This window comes from Phacochoerus africanus, chromosome 6 (assembly GCF_016906955.1).
Source record: "Phacochoerus africanus isolate WHEZ1 chromosome 6, ROS_Pafr_v1, whole genome shotgun sequence".
In the NCBI taxonomy this organism is placed as follows: domain Eukaryota; kingdom Metazoa; phylum Chordata; class Mammalia; order Artiodactyla; family Suidae; genus Phacochoerus; species Phacochoerus africanus.
The window spans coordinates 127,195,493-127,214,763 of record NC_062549.1 but is presented as its reverse complement, the minus strand read 5'-3'; the positions used below and the strand labels follow the sequence as shown (position 1 = coordinate 127,214,763).

The window sequence follows — 19,271 nt, the reverse complement described above, 5'->3', positions numbered from 1 at the left end:
TTTATTATGTTTCTTACTACCAAAGTAATAGGTAAAACCATCCAAACATACAGAACTTTGTGGCAGGAAGTAAACTGCCCTAATAAGCCCACATCCAGAGATAACCACGGTTAACTGCTTGTTATATATGCTTCAGCACACATCTTCTTGACAAAATATACAAATAAAAATGGGATCATACGATTCATTTTGTTTCGCAACTTGCCTTTTTCACTTATAAATCTTGGACATTCTTCTGTGTTAGTACCAATAGGTCTCTTATTTTTATAAAATAAAAACTGCTTAACCAGTTCCCTAGCAGGATATTGTTATGAGGCCTTTACACAACTATAGGTTTCTTCTACTGCAAACAATGTTGCAATAAACATACCTGTGCATGTATTTTTATACATCGTGTAAATATTTCTGAAATACATAATTTTTGCACCCATATGTACAAAGTAAAAATGCCTGGAGCTCCCTTGTGGCACAATGGGTTAAGGATCCAGCATTGTCACTGCAGTAGCTTGGGTCAGCTGCGGTGCGGGTTCGATCCCCTGGCCCAGGACGTTCTACATGCCCTGAGTGCAGCCAACAAAAAGAAAAAGAAAAAGAAAGCATAAAATCCCAGATGTGGCATTGCCTGGTCAAAAAAACCCCCACAAATATTATTTTTATCCCCAATGGCCAAACTGTTCCCCAAAGAGACTTACCCCACTTGCAGTCATATTTATAAGAACAAGTACCTGTTTCTCTACTTTTGATTGTTTTCTGAGTATTACTTTTTTCTTTGCTCAGTTTTATCCCAACCCTGTAATCCCATTTCCTCTCGAACCTAGAATCAGAGTTTAAAACCTGGGGAAGATCAAAACACAGACCAGTGTTTTTACAAACAGCAAAACCTTCCACATTAATTGTGGTCGGGACGTGTTTTCAGTCAAAATATCACAGCACTAGACGCTAAGCGTTTTAACACAGCTCTAACCTCCCAGATGGGCGAACCCCTAGGGTGATTAGATCACCTGCCCCACAGCTCCTGCCTACACACCTCCTTCTGGGCTGGGCGTGTGGAATAGGAGAGGCTGCTGGCCTGGGGGACAGGGCACGGAAGGCAAAAGCAAGAGGCTGGAAGGACACGACATTCGGTGTCACCTTGCAGGCAGCCTAGGGCTGTCCCTTGAGTGTGTTCTGGACCCTGGTTCATACTCCTCCTCCTCGGGGCTGCTCTTCTTTACTTCCAGTGCCAGAGGAGCGCGTATTCACTCGCCAAGGGTGGGTTCCAGCCCCTTCTCTCCGACCCCTTTCCTGAATCCCCAGAAGCCCCCTCTCCTTACTGCCTCACTACATCTGGACTCACACCTTCTTGAGAACCTGCAATTTTCCCCAACAGGCTTCTGAGGAACATTCAGAGGCTAAGTTCTTGTCGAATGAACACCTCCCGCCAGGGAGAGATCTTTGGTAGAAGGGAGCTAAGAGGCCCATTGTTCAAAGGAACAAGAGGATTCCGATAAAAGGAGATACGGAAGGACGGGGCTTGAACCATCCGTCCTGTTAAAAACCAACAATTCCAAACATTCCTCCAGATGTTAGTCCTTGACCCCTGCTTCTCCCCACCCACGAAAGAGACGGCAAATATACTTTGATCTTACAACAAAAACAAGAGAGAAAACTACTGGGTTGGAAAACACCGCTTAGCGGAGGACAACCTTTCATTTGCCTGCTGGACATTTTTGGCAAAAAAGAACTGGGGGGGGGGGGAGGCCCGCGGGGAGGGGAGGGAGCGGGGAGTAGACTCAGACTTAAGCAAGAACTTACTCTAGCATGTCTCTAACAGCAGAGACAGAACGAATGAGGCCAGGAAGCTATCCGTGCCAAGATAAAGTTGTGTTTGCCCTAAATCCCAGATAAGTACGTTCTCCGTAGGGTTGGAAGCCGCTGGAATGACTTCTCAGCAAAATCGCCCCCTACCATTTCCGTGCATTTTCTCCGATCTGACGATCAGACTTTCGGCCGCCAAGACAGCCCCAGGAAGGGCGAAGGTTCCCGAGGTGGCCTCGCGCCCGCCTCGGCGGCACTGGCGGCCGGGCACCGCGCCTCGCCCAGGCGGCCGCTTGACAGACGAGCCTCCGGGCGCCCCCGATCCGCGGCGGCCGCCCCTCCCCGCCGCGTGCACCTGCGCGCCGTCCAGCCGCCGCCGGGGCCCGACGCCGGGGCCCCGCGCTCACCGGCCCGCCCCGCGGCGGAAGCGCCGGGACCCCCGGCAGGCGCGGGTGCGCGGCCGGGGGTTGGGTGGGGGGGGAGCGCTCGCCGTCACATGCAGGCCCGGAACCGCCCCATTGGCTGCGGCCGAGCCAGTCGCGGCGCTCGCCGGCTGCGGTTGGTCCCGGAGCTGCAGCGCCTGCCCGGGCCCGGAGTCCATGTTACGCTTTGTCTGATTCCCCCCGTTACAGAGTCATGTGCTGCTGCTGCTCCCGTCGCCGCCGCTGCCGCCGCCCGGGGTGCCCCGGCTCCTCCGCCGCGCTTCGAGGTGGCAGCCGCGGGCGGGGCCGCGGGATCAGGGTCCAGGGCGCCGCGCGCCCCCCCGCCCCGGCGCGTCCCGGAGCAGCCGCCGCCCGCCGCAGGTGATGCCGCCGCCTCCCGCCTCCGCCTAAGCCGGGGCTCGGCGGCCGAGCTGCCCGGGCCGCCCCCAAGGTGGGTGCGCGCCTCTCCGGGGCCGGGGCTGCGCGGGTGGGAGCCACGCCGGCGCCGGGGACCTGCCGCGCGGCGCCGCGGCCCGAGCCGGGGCTGCGGCTGGGACCTCGCGGCCCGAGGGGCCGGGGGCCGGGGGCCCGGGGGCCCGGAGGGCGCGGGCGGCGAGCGGGACCCGGCCGGGCGCCCGCCTCGGAGCGTCCGGGCCCGTGGATCGTTCGGCTTTCGGCAATTTGCGCGGCGGTGGCCGCCGGGCGGGCCCTGCGAGAGGCCGGTGCCTGCGAGCGCCTCCCCCGGCTCCCCCCCCCCCCCCGCGCGCACCCCTCTCTCGCCTCCCTCCGCCCCATCGGAAGGGCGGGGAGACCCGGTTAGGGCTCGGCGGGTTCTTCCCGGAGGTGGGTGTTCGGTGTCTGGCCTCGCTGGCCCGCCGCCCGGAAGGTGAGCCCTTCAACTTCTCCAGAAACGCCTCCCCTGCGCCCGGTTCCCGCGCCGGGTGGGCCGGGCGGGGACGTGAGGCCGCCCCGCCCCTTGCGCCGGGAGGAGGGAGCCGGGGGCCCGCAGGTGCACCCAGCCCGCCGCGGGCCATCTCCGGGTTGGGTACCGGTATAATCCGCTTCTAGCTTGTTTGGGAGCGTGGGCACTTGGGAGGCGGACTTGTGCTCGGATCCCGTCCAGGGGCTTGGAAAGGAGGAGGTTTGGGGGAGGTTGCTCAGAGGATCGTCCCCTCCGCTTGCCGGAGGGGTGCTAGGGGCCTTCTTCCCTCTCGCCCGCTTTATCTGGGGGTGTCCCTGACGGATGAAGAGATGAGTTTTTCTGGTTTCTTAAAAAGCCAGCTGCAGTAAAGAAGAGCTGCCACAGGTCGAGGGGCGGAGAGGTAGGTCCCGGTGCGAGACGGGGAGGTGGGGAGGGCGGGCCACTCGCCCACGCAGGTGGGGAGGATGTGGCACAAGGTGGGGCGGTAGGGTTTCCGGGAAGGAAAAGTGCGAGGCGAGAGGGTGGGAGCGCCCGGGAGGGAGGCAGAAAGATGGGGGATGCGTACTGGGAAGTTCTCGCCGAGACCGTGGGTGGGTGGCGTCCAGCTTGAGCCGCCGGGGCCCCTGTGTGGCTCCTTGTGCGATTCCGCCTTTCCTCCTCCATGACTTTGAAAAAGAATTCTTGTTGGGCAAAGAAAACTCTGACGACATATTTTGAAAGAGATTCAGGAGTCAAGAGAGAAAAAGCTAGCTTCTCGAAACTTTGCTCAGCAGCTTTGGGAAGCAGATTCCATTCAGGCAGCGTTTATTGAGCACCTATTATGTGTTCTGTGGCCGAGCGTTGGAGGAGTCTGGACCGGCAGCAATGGTGAGGGTTGTTTACCTGGTAAACAACCAAAGGGGTGCTTGCAAGTGCCAAGAATGACACTGATTCAGAGGGTTCCTCGCCAAAGCTGCGGGGCCTCTGCCCGGCTTAGAACTGCGGGTAGAGCCCGGCCACCAGGGCAGGAAATGGGTCTTGGGCGCATTTGTTTTTACAGCTCACTCATGCTGACCAGCCGCCTCCCACGGTTGTCTCTTCTGCTGTGGTCCATCCAGGTCAGTCGACTAAACGCAAGATCAGGATAGCAAAGATCCGAGATGAAAATTCGGAAGTTAAAATAAGGATCCAGCAAAGTCTCTTCGGAGCCTTGGCTCCCAGTAGGTTAGTAAGAGAGCTTCGGGTGAAATGATTAGGTAATCCACAGAGCTAGATGGGGGGGGGGGGGGGATCCCAAATCTTGAATTGGCCTGGTTTATTAATATATTTGAACATTTTATCTTAGATTTGTCTTGTTTTCATTGAGGCCGAGAGAGTGTGTACTTTGCCTTTTCTTTCTGCTGATTAGCACTGAACACACTGGAAGGTCAGAAAGGAAAGTGAGTGACCTTACATGACCCGGTCCCCCAGTCCCTTCCACTCCCGCGGTGGAGTGTGCATGATGCAACCATTGAAGTATTGAGCCATAGTTGTGTCTTTTTCTTTCTGCCAAGGTTTACGGAATTTAAAACACTTGGTCAAAAAACTTGGCCTTTGTTTTCTCCTCATTTTTATATGGTACAGAGCTCTTTTGATTAATTTTTAAAATTGTATGTGTGCTCGCAATAGCTAAATTATCTTGGTAGCTGCATTTGGGAACTCAGACTTGGTTCTGTCTCAGTGTGGGACCTAAACTGACACTAGCTATGGTCAGAGTTTTAAACTGGGGCCCATCCCATATGTTCTTGAAGTGGCAGGTGGTCAGGGGTTTCCTGGAGCTGCCATTGACATTCTGAGAAACACCAGTCAGTCTTTATTGAGAACCAGCAGGAAGCAGAGAACCAGAGAGGGGGCCGTGGTGCCTTAACCCAGAAGGAGAGGGTTCTGGTGCCACTAGAGGGTAGCTCAGGCAGAACCCCCTCCTCCCGCAGCAAGAGATTGCAGTGGCCTGGGACCAAGGGATGGGGCGGTGGCCCGGGTGTTTGCAGCCACTGGGAGTGCTGGGGGAGGGGGTGGGAGCACTATTAGGGAAGCTTTGAGGTGTGTCATGGGTCAAAAATAGGTTTGCCTGGCTCCAGCAGGGGACATGCTGGATGAGGGGAGGGAGAGGGGATCTGGTTCGTGGAGCATGTGCCCCACAAGTTGGCATGTTAATCATTTGCCCCAAGAAGAGGGGTTCTCACGAGGGGTTGGGGCTGGGGGCATTTTGCCTCCCGGCAGACAGGCCTTTGATGACATCTGGAGACGTTTTTCTTTTTGCCTGTCCCAGGCAGGAAGCAGGTACAGCCAACCGCGAGCAAGTAGAGGCCAGGAGCCTGCTGAGCGTCCCGCGGTGTGTGGGAAGGGCCTTCGCCCATCCAGGCTGTCGGGAGGGCCCAGGTTGGGAACCCCCTGCCCAGACCGCCGAAGTGAAGGCCGCTGGAAGGGAAGGGAAGGTGCCTCTCAGCAGAGGCCGTGGAGGAGGTGGTTCTGACCTGCGAGGAAGGCCGTTGAGGGTAGGAAGCCCATCCAGGAGGCCCGACCTGATTAGATCTGGGTGCATCCTAATCAGAGATCTGGGCAGACGAGCTGGCAGGGCAGTGAAATGCTGCCTAGGTGGGGAGTCAGGATTAGAACTGGCATTTTAGAGGAGTCTCCGTCCGACGTGTTACTTTAGTAAATTCTCGCGTGTGCGAGGCAGCCTCTGTTTCAACAGCCCCAGGAGTGGGGACTCTGTCCTCAGGAAGCCGTGGCCTCCCAGCCGTGTGTGTGCACGATGGTTTCAGAGCTGAAGACTCTGCCTCCTCGAACCTTTGTCCTGTTGATTCTTTTCCCCTGGAACTACCCATGTGGCCAGGCTGGCCCTTTCACTTTGCAGCCAGTATGCCATCCTCAAGGCAAACTGGTCCCAGTTCTTTCCGCGGTCCTGCCTGGGACGTGGTTTCTGGAGGTCTCCTCGGCTTGTCAGCATTGCTCGTGGAGAGTGATGGTGTCTGGAATTAAACGTGGTGATTGAGGCTCGATCTGGTCCATGAAGAGTACAGAGGGACAGCGGTTTCCGGAGACCAAGGCACACATGTCTGCTTCCTGTGGCCTGAGCTTACAGACCTGCCAAGCACAGACTCCCGGCCAGGGTTCTGGACCGTCAGAAATCTGAGACGTGTGCCGGGTGAACCGCTGCGTCTGGTGTTCATTGTGCAGGGGTGTGTGTGGGGGGGTGTGTGTGTGTGGGTGTCAAGTGGCTTGCATCTTTTTTGGTTTGTTTGTCTTTGTCCCTGTTCAGTGCTAGCCTATGTATTTGGGTCCAGTCTTTTGAGATGTTAAAATCTGTATTCTGCCTTCTGATCATAAAAGAGAGGTGTGGAGAATGACTTTGTAGTCACTTATATTAACAGTGCACGGCACCCAGTTGCCTGGCACCCAGTTGCCTGGCACCGCTGGTCCTGCTTGAGAGCTGGGGCTGCCGAGAGAGGGAGGTGAATCCCAGGGGCTGGTCACCCCCCACCCCCCACCCTGTTTAGGGGCTTCTGAAAAATTTGTGTTCGAGGCCAAGCTACATTGACTTTAGCCCTTGTTAATGTTTGCACCTGATGGGCCCTTTCGAAATTGTTTGAGTCTGTTGCAAGCCCCTGAAATCTGTACTCCATCCTCTGGGGTCTTTGTCATTCTGTGTAGACATCTGGAAGAGAAACTCTCATGTTCTGTACACATGTGAGGCTTTTGCCAGATCAGAGTTGCTTTTGATATTTGTGAGGAGATAAACAGAATAATAACTGATAATTGGCAAAAAACCTCGTATGAAGTTGGTTCCCACTCAGGCTAAGCCCCCCCCCCCCCCGCCTTTTTTTTTTTTTGCTGGTATGCCTGAAATACTTAATTAGTGACAGCTCTGCATTTGGGGAAGGAGAGGGGGCTGGGGCTTAGAAACAAGCCTTTTTCCCACAACTAAGCTCGAGCTTGGCGTTGGTATAATGTCATACTTATCAGATTTCACGTCTTCACTGAGAAGACATCAGGAACTTGCCATTCTCAGATGTCTTTTTTTTTTTTTTTTGTCTCTTTAGGGCCACTCCCGCAGCGTGTGGAAGGTCCCAGGCTAGGGGGCTCATCGGAGCTGCACCTGCCGGCCTACATCACAGCCCCAGCAATGCGGGATCTGAGCCGTGTCTTCAACCTACACCACAGCTCGTGGCAACGCCAGATCCTTAACCCACTGAGCGAGGCCAGGGATCGAACCCGCGTCCTCATGGATGCTAGTTGGCCTCTATACCACTGAGCCACAACGGGAACTCCTTCAGATGTCTTATGAAACAGGCGGGTCAGAAATCCTAGGTAACTTAGTGCCAAGTTCTCCAAATGTTCCAGATCTATCCAGAAAACTCAATTGGGATCAGTTCCCTGGCTCTGGTGGGAGCCTTCCAAGAGTGCAGAGAGTGCTAGAACGAAATTCCAGATGTCACAGCCAGCAACATCGTTGTTAGGAATGGCCGTTGTGCCCCGCCTGACCCGGGGCTGGTGCGTTTCCTGTCCAGATGGTACAGCCTGCCTGCTCTCACTTCTCTGCGGGCTCGCGTGGGAAGCCTGGCTGTATCCTCCAGAGATGAAGGTTCTTCCTCTGAGAAGAAGGGATGTTTCGTGAATATATGTGATTTCTGGAGGGGAAGATACTGGAAAACGCTTAGAGCTTGTCCTCTTACCCTTTCAAAGGCTGCATTGAAGTTGACGTCTCCTCGGAATTAAGGATGCAGTGTGTTCTTTTTGAGTAGAAAGAGCATCTTATGGATGGGGCTTTCAACTGTTACATGTGATAGATGAGGAAATGGAGGCCCGGGGTGGGGGTGGGAGTGGGGGCGATGGTTGTGCAGCAGCTCACACACGTAGGGACAGAGCAAGCGTTAGCATCCGTCTGCCTTAACGACCACAAATGAAGCCTGAGGCTAAAGATTTCTCTGCTCCGAGGTATGTAAACAGTGGGTTCCCTTAGGTCTCATTTACATAATTGATCCAAAAGAAGGCGCACCCAGTGGCGGTTCTAGCTTAACAGGTGACAGTGAGCTTGCTGATGCGATCGCTAACGAGTGGGGTTGTCCTCCAGGGAGAGGGGACTAGGATATGTTGGTCCTGAGAGGTTTGCAGGTGAGTTTCCTCGTGGGCCTCTATGAGGTCAGGTATGAAGGAGGACGTTCGGGAGCTGTCCTAGGGTGGTGTTTGGGTGGGAACGTCCAGGAAAGGGCTTGGCGAACACTTTGACGGGGTCCCAACTTGTTGCAGATTAAAAAGGATGGGAAATGCTAGGCTTCAGCAAAAAGATGTTGGCAACAAAGCAGAAAACCGTGTTAACTGAGTTCCTGCTGGGCTTCGTTCAAAGCCCGGGCACCTGACCTTGGGTGAGACACCAGACCGGAAGGACCAGTGTCAGGATCCCTCCAAAGGGTGGTCAGCCCTGCCAGGAGAGAAACGCTGCGGGACAGGGCCTTGCCTCTGGGCTCTTCAGATAAAAAATATTGGGGTTTCTAGTATCTGGAAGGAAGACGGCTGCGAGGAGATGATTCCCAAGCCCATGAAACCACTAGGGCTCGAGTCAGAGGAAACCTGTCTTGTTGCCGTCATCCCAGCAAGGCTGGATGTGCTGTTTCCGTGGCCTGCTTCCTTGTCCACCTGCCGCTGTGCTCTGTCAGTGTGCAGAGGCAGGGGTCTGTCTGTCCTGTGCTCCACTGATTTCCTAGCGCCCCATGCGTGGCAGGGACTGGACACCTGAAGGAAAGCCTGAGGGCTATGCCTTCAAGCTTTAGAAGACGTAAATTGAGGATCAATGCAAAAAAAAAAAAAAAAAATAGGGTACCTGTTTTGCTTAGCCCTGACTGGCATCAGAATCAGTCCGGGGAATATCTTAAAGTTGCCTAGGCCCTGGAGTTCCCGTTGTGCTGCAGCGGAAAGGAATCATGACATTGGGGGTTCGATCCCTGGCCTCGCTCAGTGGGTTAAGGATCCAGTGATGCCGTGAGCTGTGGTGTAGGTCGCAGATGCGGCTCAAATCTGGTGAGCGGTGGTGTAGGTCACAGAGGTGGCTCGGATCTGGCGAGCGGTGGTGTAGGTCACAGAGGTGGCTCGGATCTGGCGTTGCTGTGGCTGTGGTGTAGGCCGGCAGCTGCAGTTCGCATTGGACCCCTAGCCTGGGAACCTCCATATGCCATGGGTGCAGCCCTAAAAACAAAAATAAAAAATAAAAAAAAGTTGCAGGAGCCCAGCTCCTTCCCCATACCCATGGAATCAGTCTGTGGGAGTGGAGTTTCCTTTTGAAAAGGGCCCTTTTCCCTTCTAAGTTGTTGTGATGTGCAGCCGAGGCCGAGAAGCACCGTCTTAAGTTGTTGTACAGAAAGACTGGGTACCGACCAAGAGACCTTCAGAAAGGTTTTGAAACATTTGCGCCCAACAGACCCACAATTGGTTGTTAAGACAAACAAAGAGCTTTAAAGATACATCTGTGTCCTTGGAAAATGATGACTAAGACAGCAGATGGTCCACTGGGTGCCGCTAGGAGCCACTGCATCCTGCACTGGGTGGCAGGAGGGGACCAACGCACAGTCCATTCTTGAGTTCCCAGAGAGGGTCCATCGTGACAGTTACAGCAGCCTGTGGGAAAACAGGAGTAAAGACAACGCAGCAGGCTTTTCAGTTTTAATTTCAGTGCTATACTAAGTTTATTCAATTTAAAGGAATATTAGGGGTTTTTTTGGTTTGTTTTTTTAAGCTGGGGATGGTCTTCCTACTTTGAGGGGGTAATTTTTTCCCCCCTTTTCTGAAAGGATGGTGACGGTTTGCTTTTGGTATCATTTCTTGGTCACCTAAAACGGGCAGTTTTACGACCGTCTTCTTTGGAAATTTCACCAGTCCGTGACATCCAAAGTCTGGGAATCACTACTTCTCTGAGGGCGGTCAAGGGATCCGTATCCTGCTCCTGACACCTGCTGTGGGGGAAGAATCCCACAGACCGATGTTCGGTTCTATCGTGAGCATTTATTTCCTTGAAAACCTTTTTGCTCTCCTCCTCTGCTTGCCGGGAATAGGACCTTTGACAGAAAAGGCTGCACTTCCCCAGCAACCCATAAATCCCCCTGCTGAAGCAGCTCCGCATCAGCAGATAGCATCACTGCAGCGAATTCCGCAGAAGGAAGGAAGTGCAAGACAGCCCTTCTCGCTGAAGGGTTTTGACCACCAGGAAGCTGCCTCTGCAGATCTCAGCCGGTGGAGCCAGGACAGAGCCATGCCCATCAAACTCTCCTGGCAGATTGTTCCCGAGTCACTTCTAAGAAATGTTGGAATGTTAAAATTCTGTGGAAAATCAGGCTCCCCTGATGCTTGCAATGGCACCCTACAGAATAAGCTTTTAAAATCAGTGTATCAGCCATCAGCTATAACTAGTTTTTTAAAACTTACCTGCCCAAGAAATAACTGGACCGTTTCTGGTATATCCAGAGTTAATAATAACAGTCATTTATTAGGCATTTACTGATCGCCCGAATCTGTGCCCTGGAATTTACATGCATTCTTATTTCATCCTTAAAACAATCCTGAGTGGAAGGTGAAGTTATTCCCACGTTAGAGAGGAGGTAACTGAGGCTTAAGAGGTTATGTGATTTGCAAAAAAAAAAAAAAAAAATTCACAAGGAAGTGGTGGAGGTGGAATTTGAAGCTAGTCTTGTTTATTTCAAAGCTCCTTCTCCTTTTATACTGTACTCTTATTTCTCTTTGATTTCTTTATATTCCTTTTATAATACTATTCATATGTCGATTAAAGAAGAAGGCTCCAGTTGGAGGCATAAGAGGGACCTTACACCTCACCTGATTGGTTCTCATTTATGGACCAAGATCTGTCGCCTTGGGCGCACAGCTGTGAAGAGGTGAGCTGTCCCCAGCTCTGCAGGCTTCCAGGCCCTGTTCTCCTTGGCACACAGTGGTTTCCGAAAATATCAACCTGTCGGTAAAACCAGTTGAATGCAAGTTGGTCCTAGAATTGAGAGGGTCATTTAAAATCTCTTGTGTTGGCATTCCCGTCATGGCTTAGTGGTTAACAAATCTGACTAGGAACCGTGAGGTTTCGGGTTCGATCCTTGGCCTCGCTCAGTGGGTTAAGGATCCGGCGTTGCCATGAGCTGTGGTGCAGGTCGCAGACGCAGCTCGGATTCCGAATTGCAGTGGCTCTGGCGTAGGCCGGCAGCTACAGCTCCGATTAGACCCCTGGCCAGGGAACCTCCATATGCCACAGGTGCGGCCCTAGAAAAGACAATAAAATCTCTTGTTTTGGTGCCTTGTGTAGCCCTATCATCAATGTCATGTTGTCTAGCCCTATTTTTTATCATCGGTGTTGGTGACAGAATAGCACACTGTTCTAATTCGATCTGACCCCACAATGCTGCTACCCATGAGTATATAAAGATGTGGGTCATATGTGTTAAGATATTCCACCCAGATGTTTTCTGAATAAACACTATCACAGATATCTGCGATTTAAATAAATCATCAGTATCCAGATCCTGGGAGTTAATACTGAATCAGTCAATCAATATCCCTGTGATCGTCTGTTTTATTTACAGGTTTATTGTGCTCAAGTATAATCATTTCAGTGGGGTAAATTCATCTTGTTTGAGTTTCCACGTTAATGGTTTTATTCTTCACAGTAACATTTAGCCCATAATAAAGCACAAATTGGGAACGGTCTGCAGTGTTGCACAGCTTTGCTCAAAGGAATCCCCTTTCTGTACCCACATGGGGGGGGGGTGTGGGGGGGAGAGGGAAAGAGAGAGGGAGACTTTGACTTAGTTCTTGTCCAATATATCTCTATTATGGGACGTTTTTCCTGATTCTAAATTCTTTTCCTTCTGAGTCACTCGTACCTGGAAATTCTGTACCGAGCAGAACCTTGATGATAGCAGGTGTAATCTCTGCACTGCCCAGAGAGAGAGAGTTGGATACGAGCTGTGGTCCCAGGCAAGTCCCAAACACTGCCTGGACAGGGCCTCCATGAGATGTTGTGGCAGCGGGTCCTCGACCTGGAGGCAGGGGGATCTGGGGGCGGGGGGGCTTTGGGCTGAACCAGCAGGTGCAGGTCCCTGTCTAAGGGGCCTGGTGAGCAGATCTACTCAGCAGCCATTGGCCATATGGGAGTGTGGGCCAGTCTTGACAGAGCTTCTGATTTTTTTTTCGCTGTAAGCCAGAAATCTGGATTACTTAATAATCTCCTGATTTTAAAAGACTGGCTAACTCAGCATTTTAAAGAAGAACTTCCCGGAGACCGAACAAAATAGCTTCGTGGGCTGGATCCAGCCTTCCAGCCAAGGCTGCGGAGATAGATCTCGCCCATTAGCCAGGTAAGCGGAAGCCTGGGATTTGAATAAAAGCAAAGCACACTTTGGAAAAGTGGACACAGATCAAGACTTGATGTCATGGCTCGAGCACCTCTGCCTGCGCCGGGAAAGCAGATCAGAGCAAACCACACGGCCCTTGCCTGTCGTGGTAACAGCCTATGCCCGTTAAACTTGGTATAGCAAGTCCGAGGTGGGGGCATTGGAAGGGGTTGTCCTGCCTAAGGAGCCATAATGAGCGGGAGGCAGTTGGCCCTGTGGTAAGAGCCTCTTGGAGTGAAGGGTCGTCTACCCCAGAAGAGAAGACAATTTCTGTGTATATATATATGCATTATTTGCCTTTTTAGGGCCACATCCACGGCACATGGAGGTTCCTAGGCTAGGGGTCAGATCAGAGCTACACCTGCCGGCCTACACCACAGCTACAGCAGGGCGGGATCTGAGCGGCGTCTGTGACCTACACCACAGCTCACGGCCACGCCGGATCCTTAACCCACGGAGGGAGGCCAGGGATGGAACCCGCATCCTCATGGATACTAGTCGGGTTTGTAATCCCCTGAGCCATAAGGGGAACTCGTATATCTTCAAACTGGGTTGGGGGCGATAGGAGAGGGGACAGGAGAGTCCTTCCGTGAGGAGGGAACATGGCCACCTGCTGAGTATTTAGAAATAGTGCAGGATCTGTGGGCGGGTGGAGTGCGGTTGTTTGGCCACTCCTCCCCTGTGCACATGAACTTGTAGCTTCTGCAAAAGGAGAACTGCAGTGAGAAAGACAAGAAGGGGTTTGTGTCACAAAGGAAACTCTAGAGTGAGGAAGGGAAGAGGGGACGCCAGAGCAGGCGACATCGCAGAGTAAACCAGGAAGGCTGGAAATGCCTCCATGTGCAAACCAACACTCCCCCCCCACCCCCAACCTCAGCGTTGATCCAGGGGGTGTGCACCGTAGCCCCCTGTTCCCCCGCGGCTCTGGACACCAGCTTGCTGTGCTCGGCGCCTCTGGGTGCAGCGCCCCAGTCCCTCTGTGGACGGTTAGTGGCACAGGGCACACTGCTTGGGGATGGGTGAGTTTTAGCCCCTTTTCCTGGCCCGGTGCCCCGGGCAGAGCACGCCCCCAGGCCTGTGTGGTGACCCTTCCTCCTGGTGCCACCTTTAGTTGTATCTGCTCTTCTGGGAAAAATCCTTCCATTGGTTCAGTCTAATCTGTCGTCTCCGAAAGAAAAGAGAGGTGAGACTTCCGCCTAGCTGGGTCTAGAGACTCGGCCAGAGGGGATTTTTAAAATTTTTTTCCCTTCATCATCCCAAGGATAGCACATGGTTCCTGGAATTCCAGCATTTTCTGGAAAAGAACCCTTTTGCTTCATCAGCATGTTTCCTTCTAGCCCTGGGGACGGTCAGCCCCCACGGCTTTCTCGGCTGGCATCACTTACATTCTGAACCCTTTGCTTGCTTTCCGAACATAAAGCGCATTTTTAAAGTGCTCCCCCGTGTTAGTTTTGTGCTCCGCAGGGTCTTTGTTTGGTTTGGCTTTGCTCAGTGTGGGAGCCTAGTTTGTAGGTAGCGTTGAAGATGAGTGCAGGCTTCTGTGCATTGTTCCCCGGGAAGGATGGAAATTCTTCCAGTTCCACTGTTTGTCCTTCCAGGGGCTCTAGTCCGCAGATGGAAATCCTGGAAGAGCCTTTTAGGAAGGGACCCTGGTAAATGATCCTTGTGCTGGTTTGGATCATTATGGATTAACAAATTGCACAAGTCGTCTCGAACCTTCTAAAATATGCTTGAAGGAGAACACAGTCGGGGTGACGAATCTATCCTGGAAATAACAAGAGGAAACACGTGCGTGGCCCTTCCACGAGCCTGGCACCGCATCAGCCTGCGCGCGCCTCACACCAGCCCGTTCTGTCCCTGAGGTTGGCCAAAGCCCGGGCCCCTGGTCCCCTCTGGGGGCAGCCTAGGAACCCGCGGCCGCAGGCTGGAAGTGACAGAGCTGGGATTGGAACCCAGGCAGTCCCGGTTTCAGAATCTGTGCTTTTGAGGATCGCTTTGTGCCCTCTGGTGCCCTTCCCACGGCGAGGATCGCAAAGAGGCCTTAGAAACTTCTTTTACTTTCCACGTCACCTCAGCTTTAAGCTCAGGGTCAGAGGGTGATGAAAACAACAGAAAAAGATCCTCCTCCTGTGTTAACCTCCTTCTCAAACCAGATGAACAAAACTGTCAGGACACAGCTTCCTTCCAGACACCGAGAGCTGAAGCATCGCCAGAACACTGTCCTAAAACACTGGGCTGACCCCTCCAGGGGCTGCCCCGGGGCCTGGCTGCGGGGTGCCCTCCCTCTCGGCACCAGAGTCCTTTTAGAGAGCACGAAAAGCATCTCGCCTTTTCCTTGTACAGCTAGTGGATTTGGTGAGCTTTTGAAAGTATCCTATACGTGACTTCGCCTGCTTACGAAAGGACAGTGGGAGGTTCCAGGATTCGGGTCTGGTCCTGGCACTCTCGGCTCCTGGCTGTGTGACCTTGGACTTTCAAGACTTGTGTTTATTTCAGCCCATGGAAGTGGTGGAGGGGCGCATACCTGCAGGAGGGACTGGTTTGGTGAGGTTAAGAAGAAGCTCTTACACATGCTGATGGGCTGATGTTACATTGACTGCAGTGGCTCTGTGTGTGTGTGTGTGAGGCGGTTGGGGACCAGCGCGTCCCTTGTGAGTTTGGGGCATCTCTCCTGTGGGTAAGTGGTGAGCTGAGCTGGATGCTTGGGAGCGGCTGGGAAGGTGTGTGTTGAGCTGAGCTTCTCTCCTTTTCTGCATTGCAGTGTGGACCGTAAAGTGGCTGTCGACTCAGTTTCTGGCCCAAACTCCTTTCCCTTGGTTTTCCCCCCTCCTACTTTGGGCTCGCCTCCAGTTTGCCTACAAAGTGCTGTTTGTTGTGAGGCTGAAGCGGGCAATTCTCTGGGCAGCGACACTGTGGCTGCAGGCAGTTACTGTAGTTCCGAGCAGAAAGCCAGGCTGGAGTAGGAGGGACAGACAGGGCTTGTTCCTTAGAATTTTGTACAGTGATTTTTGAAGGAAAGAAAGGGGATTAAGAGATGACTTCTCAATAGAAATATTATGAAATGCCCTTCATAACAGAACCGAGTTGGGCCAGGAGAAAGGGCCTTAAGAAGTCAATGCTTCTGACTCTGAAAGCAAATGCTTTTTTTTCTTAAGTAGAAGCAAATGCTTTTGGAGTTCCTGCGGCGTCTGCAATGCATTCCAGGAGGACAGGAAACAAAAGTTAATACTAAATAGTCGTCCCTGCAGCTGCCATTTCGGTGCATTTTAGGTGGTCTGCAGTGGGCCCAGATGCTTTCCGTGTTTTATCCCCCGATCGGCCATCAAGGTCGGGTTCCTATTTTGTGTGTCCATTTCAAAGATTATAAAATCGAGGCTACAAGTGTCTCAACCTGCCAGGGGCTACAGTGCTACTAAGTAACTGGAAAAGCTAAACTTTTTTTTCTTGGCCATGCCTGTGCAAGTTCCCGGGTCAGGGATTGAACCCGAGCTCAGGCAGTCACCCAAGCCGCTGCAGTGACAATGCCAGATCTTTCACGTGCTGCGCCACAAAAGAATTCCTGGAAGGGCTAAACGTCGGAGTCTGTCTCTCATCTGCAGACTGAGGATAAGTAAGATAACACCCCTGCTTTGGGGGGCAAACCGGCCTGTAAGCAGTTTGGTATAATGGGGCGCAGCATGCAGTATGTGCTGTGATGGTTGCAGGAGTGCTTTTTTTTTCGGGGGGGGGGGGGGGCAGGTCTCAGGGAAAAGATCAGAGAAGGTTTCACAGAGAAAACTTGAGCAGCCCAGCCTTGAAGGATGAGAAAGCTAGTGACTGGTAGCAAAAGGGGTGGGAGCGCAGCCAGAGACACACAGGAAGCACGTGGCGGCTTTGCGGGCCGTTGCTGTGCCAGGGTGAGGGTGCCAAGGGGGGGCAGACAAGGAGGTTGGGACAGATCACAGATGGCCTCGCGTGTCCTGCTGGGGAACTTGGACTTCGTTCCATTGCCTTTGAAGGTTGTCCCATTCCCGGTTCTGGAGGAGAGCAGTCTCCCGTCTCTGCTGTCGCCGATTCTGGAGATGGAGATACGCGATCAAGGACTAGGTCTGCGGCAAAGGTTCCGCAGCCAGGCTGCAGCGACGGTCCCCTGGGCGTTTCGCAGACGCCCAGAACCGGGCAAGAGCCCACCCCACCGGCAGCCCCCGGGCGAGACTCGGTGCTGAAAGGCCTGCGGCCGCTTCTTAGTGACATCAGATAAGGCCACAGGCTGGTGGCCTCTTGAGGCTACGTGTGAGTTTGTTGTGTGGATGATTTTTAAACCCTAGGAGGGGCCCGTGATCAGACGTCCGTCTGTTCAGGTTTCAGCGTTTGCATGTTCCTCTGCGAAGATATCAAATCGTCTCAGGGCGTCATCATGTTCATGTACATTTTCCCATTCGTACCAGGACACAGCAGGGCTCTAATCTTTATGCCTCTGTGCTCGGTTCCCTCCCCACCCCCGCTTTTTGGTGGCATTTGTCGTGAAGGGAATGGAGCAGGTGTCAGAGAGGAGCCCTGCGGTCCAGGGCCTGGGGCGTGGTGGTGACAGAACCGAGAGTTCCGTCCCTCAGTCTCTTAGTAGCTGAACGAAGTCGTGCTCCCTGGTACCTTTCCTGGGACCCAGTGTGAAGTTAAGCCTTTTTTTTTTTTTCCCCCCAAATGTCACACACTTCTCATACTCCCATGTCTTGCGTGCTCCATCAACGAGCGACTTTCAAAGTATCATTTTTGCTGGGAAGGCAAACGGTTCTACCAAGGGAGAAGCGATTTCTCAACCTTTAAAAAAATTAGACGTTATAGTTTATGCTTAAAAAAATAACGTCAGTCCAAGTTGGAGCTCTCGTCTCTCCTCCTTCTGCGCTGTTACCCTGCCGTGTGTTTGCAAAAACCATTCTCAAGACCTTCTGCCTGGGCGGCATGTGTGACACCACAGACTTTCTCATCTGAGCTCTCACTTCAGCCTTGGGGCCCCTTGGTTTCTTTCTGAGTTTTGCAAACACAGTCTTCTTGTGGAAGGAATGCCCTTTCCCGTGGAACTTCACCCAGGGCGTGTGGAATCACAGGATCATGCGTTTGGAGGTTCAGACCGAGGGCCCTGAAATCTCCAACACGCCCAGTTTGCAGGCGCTTTGCTTTACGTAGTTCAGTCCTGGCTTTTCAGGTCCGGAGGGGGTTACTACCCAGCGGGCGTCCTCAGCCCCTCCCTGAAAATTAAAGGGAGCCCCTTATGAAACCAAACTTGCCGCCTTTCTACGCCTCTCTGTTAACGTAACCGAGTCAGTTGGCTTGGCCTTGGTGGCCCTTTGCACATCTTCCCCGATGTATGTTGCAGGCACATTTGATTTTAACAGTGTCAACGATTTCTAAGTTACTTTGGAAGCCAGATGGATCCCTGTCCCTTGTGGTTCTTTTCTTCGTCCAGGAGCAGATGTATCCAGGGTTTCTCTTCCCAGCCTGCTCCCCCCCGCCCCGCGTGGTTCTTGCAGGGCCCCAAGTTGTGGTTGATTTGCGATCCTGACTGTATCGGACACTGTATCAAAGGCTTCCTCACGATCAAAGCACGCCAAGTTCACGGCATTCCCTTCTCTCTTCTCTTGCTCATTCATTGGTGCCGGAGCCAGGCAGTCCTGGAGCCTTGCAGTCCAGGGTTCGGGTCAAGGTAAGGCAGCAGCCCTCCGTCCTGGCCTGTCCATTCTGCACATAGCTGTTCCTTTCTTGTCAATGCTCATTTGTTCAGCCACGTGTAACTGGCACCGCACCTATCCCTGCCCCTCTGCGACCAGTGGTGACATTCTCCCAGCACCTCGGAGTTCCCGGCGTGGCGCAGGGAAGTGAATCCAACTAGGAACCGTGAGGTTGCAGGTTCGATCCCTGGCCTCGATCTGTGGGTTAAGGATCCGGCATGGCCATGAGCAGTGAATGGGGTAGGTTGCAGACGTGGATCGGATCTGATGTTGCTGTGGCTGTGGCATAAGCTGGCAGCTGTAGCTCTGATTCGACCCCTAGCCTGGGAATCTCCATATGCCTCAGGTGGGGCCCTAAAAATAAAAAAATAAAGATAAAAGACAGAGGAAAAGGAATACCTCTGAGCCTTTTACCAATTGGGGGACTGTTACTCCCTCTGAACTTTCGTGCCTGAGAACGCAAGCCCAAGCCAGTTGTGCCCCCTTGGTGGTAAAAGGCGTTGGCTGAAGGCAGGCTCTGGCCCGCTTGGCAGCCCAGGTTCTGGAAGGCGCCCGAGGTATTCCTTTAGGCAAATCAGTCAATAGCTCTGTGTCTTGTTTCCTGGTCTGGGCTGTGGAGGTAATAGGAGTTCTTGCCTCAGAGAGCTGCTGTTGGGAATAATTGAGTCAGTGCATGTAAAGCGGATGACCTTTGTGTAGCTGGGTTTAGTTCAAGACGTGATGAATAATCTTTCAAAAGTTTATAATAACGTTTCTGGGCTTTCCAGGCACTTTGTTTCTCTTTCAGGCTCTTTGCCTTAGTCACGGCACTGCAGGCAGAGGACAGGAAATGAACATCCAACTCTCCGACTCTGCCACCTTAAGTCATGTGTAAATTGCTTTTAAGATTCCATTATAATAGATAATGAGAAGCGATATATACACTCAGTCGACAGGGATGGGTGTAGCTTACTCCTTATCAACTTGGATCTTTTGCTGCCTTCTGATGTGTAATTCTACAGATATTTGTATATTTAAAAACTCG

The 19,271-nt window shown here is 52.9% G+C and overlaps 1 protein-coding gene across 4 annotated transcripts in view; it reads left to right on the top strand.

Moving 5' to 3' along the window:
• The first annotated feature begins 2,565 nt into the window (after positions 1–2,565).
• Positions 2,566–19,271, top strand: part of LRRC8D (leucine rich repeat containing 8 VRAC subunit D) — a 108,020-nt gene continuing 91,314 nt past the window's right edge. Inside the window, exons 1-2 of one of the 4 annotated variants that reach the window (XR_007135620.1) lie at positions 3,112–3,541; positions 4,239–6,506. The gene's annotated coding sequence lies outside the window, so the exon portion shown is untranslated. The other 3 variants (XM_047785339.1, XM_047785342.1, XM_047785340.1) reach the window with 3 other exon arrangements.